The 8,058-nt window shown below is 41.9% G+C and overlaps 1 protein-coding gene across 1 annotated transcript in view; it reads left to right on the top strand.

Annotated features, from left to right (window-relative positions):
- Positions 1-7,074: 7,074 nt before the first annotated feature.
- LOC124619697 (toll-like receptor 6) overlaps positions 7,075-8,058 on the top strand; it is a 91,550-nt gene continuing 90,566 nt past the window's right edge. Inside the window, exon 1 of the mRNA XM_047146252.1 lies at positions 7,075-7,196. The gene's annotated coding sequence lies outside the window, so the exon portion shown is untranslated. The remainder of the gene's footprint in view (positions 7,197-8,058) is intronic.

The following is an 8,058-nucleotide window of genomic DNA, read 5'->3' as shown; positions in this document are numbered from 1 at the left end:
CCACACCAGTACCAAGCATCGTCTGGCCTTACGCTTAATGTTTTGACGCCATATCTTCTGAACTATGTGTTGTACAATTACGTAATATTTTACGTACATTCAGCAACATATGTGTATACTGTCGACGAAATTTGTTGCTCGTAGGGTTAGTAGCAGAGAAGTAATAAATTTAAATGCCATGCATGATGCTGCAGTTTTTCACGCAGCTCATTGCTCGTGAAGTCATATCTCCTGAACTATGTGTTGTACAGTGATACATTCAGTGACAGATGTGTATACTGTCCGTACAATGTGTGAGGATACAGTTAGTAGTTAAGAAGTATTAAATAATAACATCTACCTTACGAGGTACTTTGACTGCATGAACAGCAGTAAAAAGTAGTAATCGATACACATTTTTTCTTTCAACATTTTGTAGGGGTTGTCCGCGTCAGCGAGAAGAATTTTTATGAAAGTTTTAAATTATGTGTAAAGTTAGTTGCAAGTCGCTAAGTGCTCTCATTTTCAAATATTGGATGAATGAAATTTGGGAATTCACGGTCGCGAGCTACACTCTCTATTTCACCCTCATCCACACCCCTTCGACATGCAGGTGGTTGTTATCCCCATAGCAATTGTTCTGTGACATTGAGGTATATCCGTAACAAGTGTGGTTGAAATCGATTAAGTGGTTTAGTAGGAGATGTGGAAAACACACACGCACACACACACACACACACAGAAACACACACACAAGCGCGCGAGCACACACACACGCATAAGTACACACGACCATAGCCGTTTTTATAATACGTTTGGATTTAGGAGTCAATCAGCCACATGAGATTTTTTTGCAGATGATGCTGTCATTTACCGTCTCGTAAAGTCGTCAGATGGTCAAAATCATTTGCAAAATAATTTAGACAAGGCACCTGTATGTCGCTAAAAGTGGCATTCGTATCATAAATAATGAAAAGCTGAGGTCATCCTCATGACTACTAAAAGAAAGTGGTTAAATTTGGGTTGCGCTATAGATCACACTCATATAAAGCTTGTAAATTTAACTAAAAACTAGGGATAAGAGTTAAGAACAATTTAAAATCGAATGGTCACTTGAGGACTACGTTTTATTGACAGAACTCTTAGAAGATTCAACAAATACACTATGAGAGGTTCACTACGCTAGGCTTGTCCGTCCTCTGCTAGAGTTTGACTGTGCGGTACGGTATCCTTACCAGATAGGACTGACTGAGGACATCAAAACAGTTCAAAGAAAGGCAGCTCGTTTTGTTGTATCTGGAAACAAGGGAGAGAGTGTCACGGACATGATGCGCGAATTGGGGTGCCAGTCATTACAACAAATGCGTTATTCGTTGCGGCGAGATCTTTTCACGAGATGTCAATTTCTAGCTTTCTCCTACTACAGGTAAAATACAGGATGATTCAAAAAGAATACAACTTTAGGAATTTAAAACTTTGCAACGAAAAAAGGCAGAGCTAAGCACTATCTGTCGGCGAATTAAGGGAGCTATAAAGTTTCATTTAGTTGTACATTTGTTCGCTTGAGGCGCTGTTGACTAGGCGTCAGCGTCAGTTGATGCTAAGATGGCGACCGCTCAACAGAAAGCTTTTTGTGTTATTGAGTACGGCAGAAGTGAATCGACGACAGTTGTTCAGCGTGCATTTCGAACGAAGTATGGTGTTAAACCTCCTGATAGGTGGTGTATTAAACGTTGGTATAAACAGTTTACAGAGAATGGGTGTTTGTGCAAAGGGAAAAGTTCTGGACGGCCGAGAACGAGTGATGAAAATGTAGCACGCATCCAGCAAGCATTTGTTCGCAGCCCAGGAATTGGCTCTTCCCTCAGCTCGAACAAGAAGCACAACAATTCATATTTCAGCAGGATGGAGCGCCACCACATTAGCACTTATCTGTCCGTAACTACCTGAACGTCAACTACCCGAGGCGATGGATCGGCCGCCAGGCAGCCCGTGACAGAGCACTTCATCACTGGCCTCCAAGAAGCCCTGATCTTAACCCCTGCGATTCTTTATTATGGGGGTATGTTAAGGATATGGTGTTTCGGCCACCTCTTCCAGCCACCATTGATGATTTGAAACGAGAAATAACAGCAGCTATCCAAACTGTTACGCCTGATATGCTACAGAGAGTGTGGAACGAGTTGGAGTATCGGGTTGATATTGCTCGAGTGTCTGGAGGGGGCCATATTGAACATCTCTGAACTTGTTTCTGAGTGAAAAAAAACCTTTTTAAATACTCTTTGTAATGATGTATAACAGAAGGTTATATTATGTTTCTTTCATTAAATACACATTTTTAAAGTTGTGGTATTCTTTTTGAATCACCCTGTATTTTGTTCGTGCCTACCTACGTCGGGAGAAATGGTCATTGTAATAAAATAAGGGAAATCAGTGGTCGCACGGAAAGATATGAGTTCCTTTATCCCGCGCGCTGTTCGAGAGCGAAACGGTGAAGAAGTAGTGTCAAAGTGTCTGTATTTATTGTAGAACCCCTTCATCTCTACCGCATTATTTTATTTGATAAGCTCTTATTTTTCAGATGAATGTGGCAGGACTACCGATTGCTTGTGGCGTCGTATCAAAAATGGTTCAGATGGCTCTGAGCACTATGGGACTTGACTGCTGTGGTCATCAGTCCCCTAGAACTTAGAACTATTTAAACCTAACTAACCCAAGGACATCACACAGATCCAAGCCCGAGCCAGGATTTGAACCTGCGACCGTAGCGGGTGTCGTATCGTTTAAGTACTGTAATCCTAAAAATTAGAAGCTGCTGACTTATTTATACGAAATCAGAACTAACCACAATTTGCCATCACATTTGTGATGTGTTTTCCCCGATCCAAACTTTATTAATCCATTCCCTATTATTTTGAACGTTTTAAATATTTTTCTCACTTTGCTCTCTGCCAAGGAGAAAAGATATGTTACAAGATGCATTATAGGGATTACGGTTTCAGTTGTAACTTGGTTTAGCTTAAGTTAAAGCTTTTGTAATTATTCCGTTGCGTAACGACAAAATTCCTTACCATTACGAAATCGAAAATGAAGTTAGTCAGGTTGCGTTTCTTCATTTGTGGGCCAGAATTCAAATAAAGGGGGAATGTTCAAAACACTGAAAACGGGTCTTACACTCTCTTATGGACTCACTGTTTAAATAATAGTGACAAGCGTCAACTGAAACAGAACACTACAATAATGAAGAAGTTGCCAGCTTCAAAATGCTTCAGAACAGGACGACTATTTACAAACAGGTGACAAAAGCCGCGGGATACCTTCCAATATCGTGTCTGACGTCCTTTTTTCCGGTGTAGTGCAGAATCCCGATGTGGCATGGGCTCAACAACTATTGAAAGCCCCAGCAAAAATATTAACCCATGCTGCCTCTATAGCCGTCCATTACCGGGAAAGTGTTGGCGATGAGGATTTTGTGCACAAACTGACCTTTCGATTATGAGCCATGTAGAGCGATCTGGGTGGCCAAATCATTCTCTCAAATTGTCCAGAATGCTCTTCAAACCAATTGCTAACAATTGTGACCCGGAGACATGGAGCATTGTCATCTTAAAATTCCATCGTTTTTTGGGAACATGAAGTCCATGAATGGCTGCAAATGGTCTCCTAGTAGTCAAATATCACTGTTTCCAGTCAGTCAACGGTTGATTTAGATCATTCACTATAAACACGGCCCACACCATTATGGAGCCACCACCATCTTGCACAGTGCCTCGTTGACAACTTGGGTCCATGGCCGGCCGAAGTGGCCGTGCGGTTAAAGGCGCTGCAGTCTGGAACCGCAAGACCGCTACGGTCGCAGGTTCGAATCCTGCCTCGGGCATGGATGTTTGTGATGTCCTTAGGTTAGTTAGGTTTAACTAGTTCTAAGTTCTAGGGGACTAATAACCTCAGCAGTTGAGTCCCATAGTGCTCAGAGCCATTTTTGAACTTGGGTCCATGGCTTCGGGCGTGTGCGCCGCACTCGAATCCTACTATTACCTCTTACCAACTTAAATCGGGACTCATCTGACCAGCTCACTGTTTTCCAGTCGTCTAGGGTCCAACCGGTATGGTCATGAACCTAGGAAAGGTGCTGCAGGCGAAGTCGTGCGTTAGAAAAGGCACTCGTCTCATCCGTCTGCTGCCATAGTCTATTAACGCCAAATTTCGCCGCACTGGCCTAACGGAGACGTTCAGTGTACGTCCCACATTGATTTCTGCGATTATTTCAAGGAATGTTACTTGTCTGTTAGCACTGAAAACCCTGCGCAAACGCCACTGCTCACGGTCGTTAAGTGAAAGCCGTTGGCCACAGCGTTGTCCGTGGTGAAATTTGGAACTCTCGGCCTGCTCTTGACTCCGTGGACCTTGGAATATTGAATTCTCTAACGATTTCCGAAATGGAATGCCCCACGCACCTAGCTCCGACTTCCATTCCCCCATCAAATTTTTTAATTACTTTCGTCCGACCGCAATTTTCGTTTGAATCACATCAGTGAAAATGACAGGTCCGCCATTATCAGTTTATACCTTGTACACGTGGTAATACCGTCATCCGTAGATGTGCATATCTCTATCCCGTGACTTTTGTCAACTCGATCTATTACCCCAATTGTCCTCCTTCACAATATGGGATATAGTGAAGGAGGAGACCGGTAGAACCGGACATGAAGAGGGACAAATAGCATTAAGAGTAAATAATACATTGGTGACAGATGTGTATAGTGTTGCAGAACTTTTTAACAAACATTTCATAACTGTTGCGGAAAAGATGGAGTTGTCAGGTTCTGTAGATGCTGCTATGGAATTCCTCAGACCAGACATTTCAAGTAACTTCCATAATATGAATTTGACCCCAGCAGAGATAATGTCCATCATAAAATCTTTAAAATCAAAAACATCTAGTGGGTATGATGAAATATCAACAAAGCTAATTAAGGAATGTGTTTCTGAGTTAAGTAACATATTAAGCTATCTGCGTAACCAGTCGTTTATCAGTGGAATATTTCCTGAATGGTTAAAATATGCTGAAGTTAAGCCACTGTTTAAGAAGGGAGTAAAGAAATAGCATCAAATTTCCGTCCAATTTCACTTTTGCCAGCATTCTCAGAAATTTTAGAAAAAGTACAATCGGCTTTATAACCATCTTATCTCAAATAACATACTGTCAAAGTCACAGTTCGGGTTTCTAAAGGGTTCTGATATTGAGAAGGCTATCTACAATTACAGTGAAAATGTGCTTAATTCATTAGATAAAAAATTGCAGGCAACTGGTATATTTTGTGATCTGTCAAAGGTATTTGACTGTGTAATTCACAATATCCTTTTAAGTAAATTAGAATATTATAGTGTAACAGGAAATGCTGCAAAATGGTTCAAATCTTATATCTTTGGCAGGAAACAAAGGGTGTTATTAGGAAAGAGACATGTATCAAGCTATCAGGCATCATCCAACTGGGAACTAATTACATGTAGGGTCCCACAACATTCCATTTTAGGTCCCTTACTTTTTCTTGTGTATATCAATGACCTTTCATTAGTAACATTACCAGATGCCAAGTTCGTTTTGTTTTCCGATGATACAAACATTGCAAATAAATAGCAAGTCAAGTGTAGCCTTAGAAAGATCAGCTAATAAAGTATTTGTGGACATTAATCACTGGTTCCTAGCCAACTACTTGTCACTAAACTTTGAAAAAACACACTACATGCATCTCAGAACTTGTAAGGGGTGTCCCACGAGTATATGCCTAACATATGATGAAAAGCAGATAGAAGAAGTGGACAGTGTTAAATTCTTGGGATAACAGCTTGGTAATAAATTCAACTGGGAAAAGCACACCACAGAACTGCTGAAGCGTCTCAACAAATCTCTATTTGCAATGCGAATTGTGTCTGACATAGGGGATATACAAATGAAAAAGCTGGCATACTATGCTTACTTTCATTCTATGATGTCATATGGGATTATTTTTTGGGGCAATCCATCAAGCCAAGCTAAAGTTTTCCAGGCACAAAAACGTGCAGTAAGATTTATATGTGGCGTAAACTCAAGAACATCCTGCAGAAGCCTGTTTAGGGAACTAGGGATACTAACTACTGCTTCCCAATACATTTATTCTTTAATGAAATTTGTCATTAAAAATATATCACTTTTTCAAACCAACAGCTCAATTCATGGAATCAATACTAGAAATAAGAATAATCTTCACAAGGGTTTAAAGTCACTTAGTCTTGTACAAAAAGGTGTGTATTATTCAGGAACACACATTTTCAATAAATTTCCAGCAGCCATAAATAGCTTAACAACCAATGAAATTCAGTTTAAGAGAAGCCTAAAGGATTTATTGATGGCCAACTGCTTGCAGTAATGTGTTCATTGTAAATAAGTGTGTGTGTGTGTGTGTGTGTGTGTGTGTGTGTGTGTGTGTAAGTACAATTTAACTTCTGCACCATTTCAGTGCAGTAATTGTTCATTGTAAATAAGTATTATAGTAGTAGTATTACACGTTAATTACCTTATAAATAAAAAAAACTTTTTTATTTTAAAATCATTGCATTAGTATTTGTAAAATGATTCTTTCATATAGTGTCCATTAAAAAAAGACGACCATTCCACTTGGTACCTGTGGAATGGTACATTAGCTTATTTGTTTGAGTTGTAAATATTTGTCATGTATTGTTGTTTTTCTGACATGTTCTACATCCTGGAGGAGCTCCTCACTATGGATCAATTGGAATGAAAGTAAATCTAATCTAATCTAATCTAAAAAAAATCGAGAGAGCTACAGCGACTTCACAGACTCCCCGTGTATACCACTTTCCAGAAGATACTGGTAACAATGTGAGTCGGCAGTGTATGTTCTCCTCACTGGCTGACGATCTTTAATGTACCGCCTAATCTAGTGCCCGTGGATCTGAGGTGTTGGCTTTGTTTGGTTCGACAGACGGTGCGGCTGCAGTGCTGGTTGTGGTGCTGGGTGCTCGTGGCGGCCGCAGCTGCAGCTGCAGCTGGCGGCGCAGGCGCCGGGGCGGCGGCGCCGTGTCCACCTTGTGGCCGCTGCCACTGCTGCGAGGTGCCGGCGGGTTGGCCGCCCACGCTGGGCCGGGAAGCCTTCGACAAACCGTCCCTCATCCTCAACTGCACGCGCGGCACCGGCCGCAACAAAGTCGGCGGGGTACGTACCCACTGCTCCACCACTGCCACAGAATAAATTAGCTTTTGAAAGGTATTACCACCGAAATGGAAGCTAATCTGGTTAGAATTGAAATAAATAACTCTCTGAAATGCAAATTGCATACACTGAAGCAAAATAAAAATCGCAACACCAGAACATAATGAATTCAGAGTAATACACTAATTGGTACACCACGAAGATGACGGGCTACAGACGCGAAATTTAACCGCCAGGAAGAAGATGCTGTGATATTCAAATGATTAGCTTCTCAGATCATTCACACAAGGTTGGCGCTGGTGGTGACACCTACAACGTCTGACATGAGGAAAGTTTCCAACTGATTTCTTATACACAATCAGCAGTTGACCGGAGTTGCCTGGTGAAACGTTGTTGTGGTGCCTCGTGTAAGGAGGAGAAATGCGTACCATCACGTTTCCCACTTTGATAAAGGTCGGACTGTAGCCTATCGCGATTGCAGTTTATCGTATCGCGACATTGCTGCTCGCGTTGGTCGAGATCCAATGACTGTTAGCAGAATAAGGAATCGGTGGGGTCAGGATGGTAATACGGAACGCCGTACTGGATCCCAACGGCTTCGTATCACTAGCAGTCGACATGACGGGCATCTTATCCTCATGGCAGTAACGGATCGTGCAGCCACGTCTCGATCCCTGAGTCCACAGATGGGGTCGTTTGCAAGACAACAACCGTCTGCACGAACAGTTCGACGACGTTTGCAGCATCATAGACTATCAGCTCGGAGACCATGGCTGCGGTTACCCTTGACGCTGCATCACAGACAGGAGCGCCTGCGATGATGCACTGAACAACAAACCTGGGTGCACGAATGGCAAAACGTCAT

Source organism: Schistocerca americana, chromosome 6 (assembly GCF_021461395.2).
Source record: "Schistocerca americana isolate TAMUIC-IGC-003095 chromosome 6, iqSchAmer2.1, whole genome shotgun sequence".
Lineage (NCBI taxonomy): Eukaryota > Metazoa > Arthropoda > Insecta > Orthoptera > Acrididae > Schistocerca > Schistocerca americana.
The sequence above is the reverse complement of the archived record's forward strand: the minus strand, read 5'-3'. Positions and strand labels throughout refer to the sequence as shown.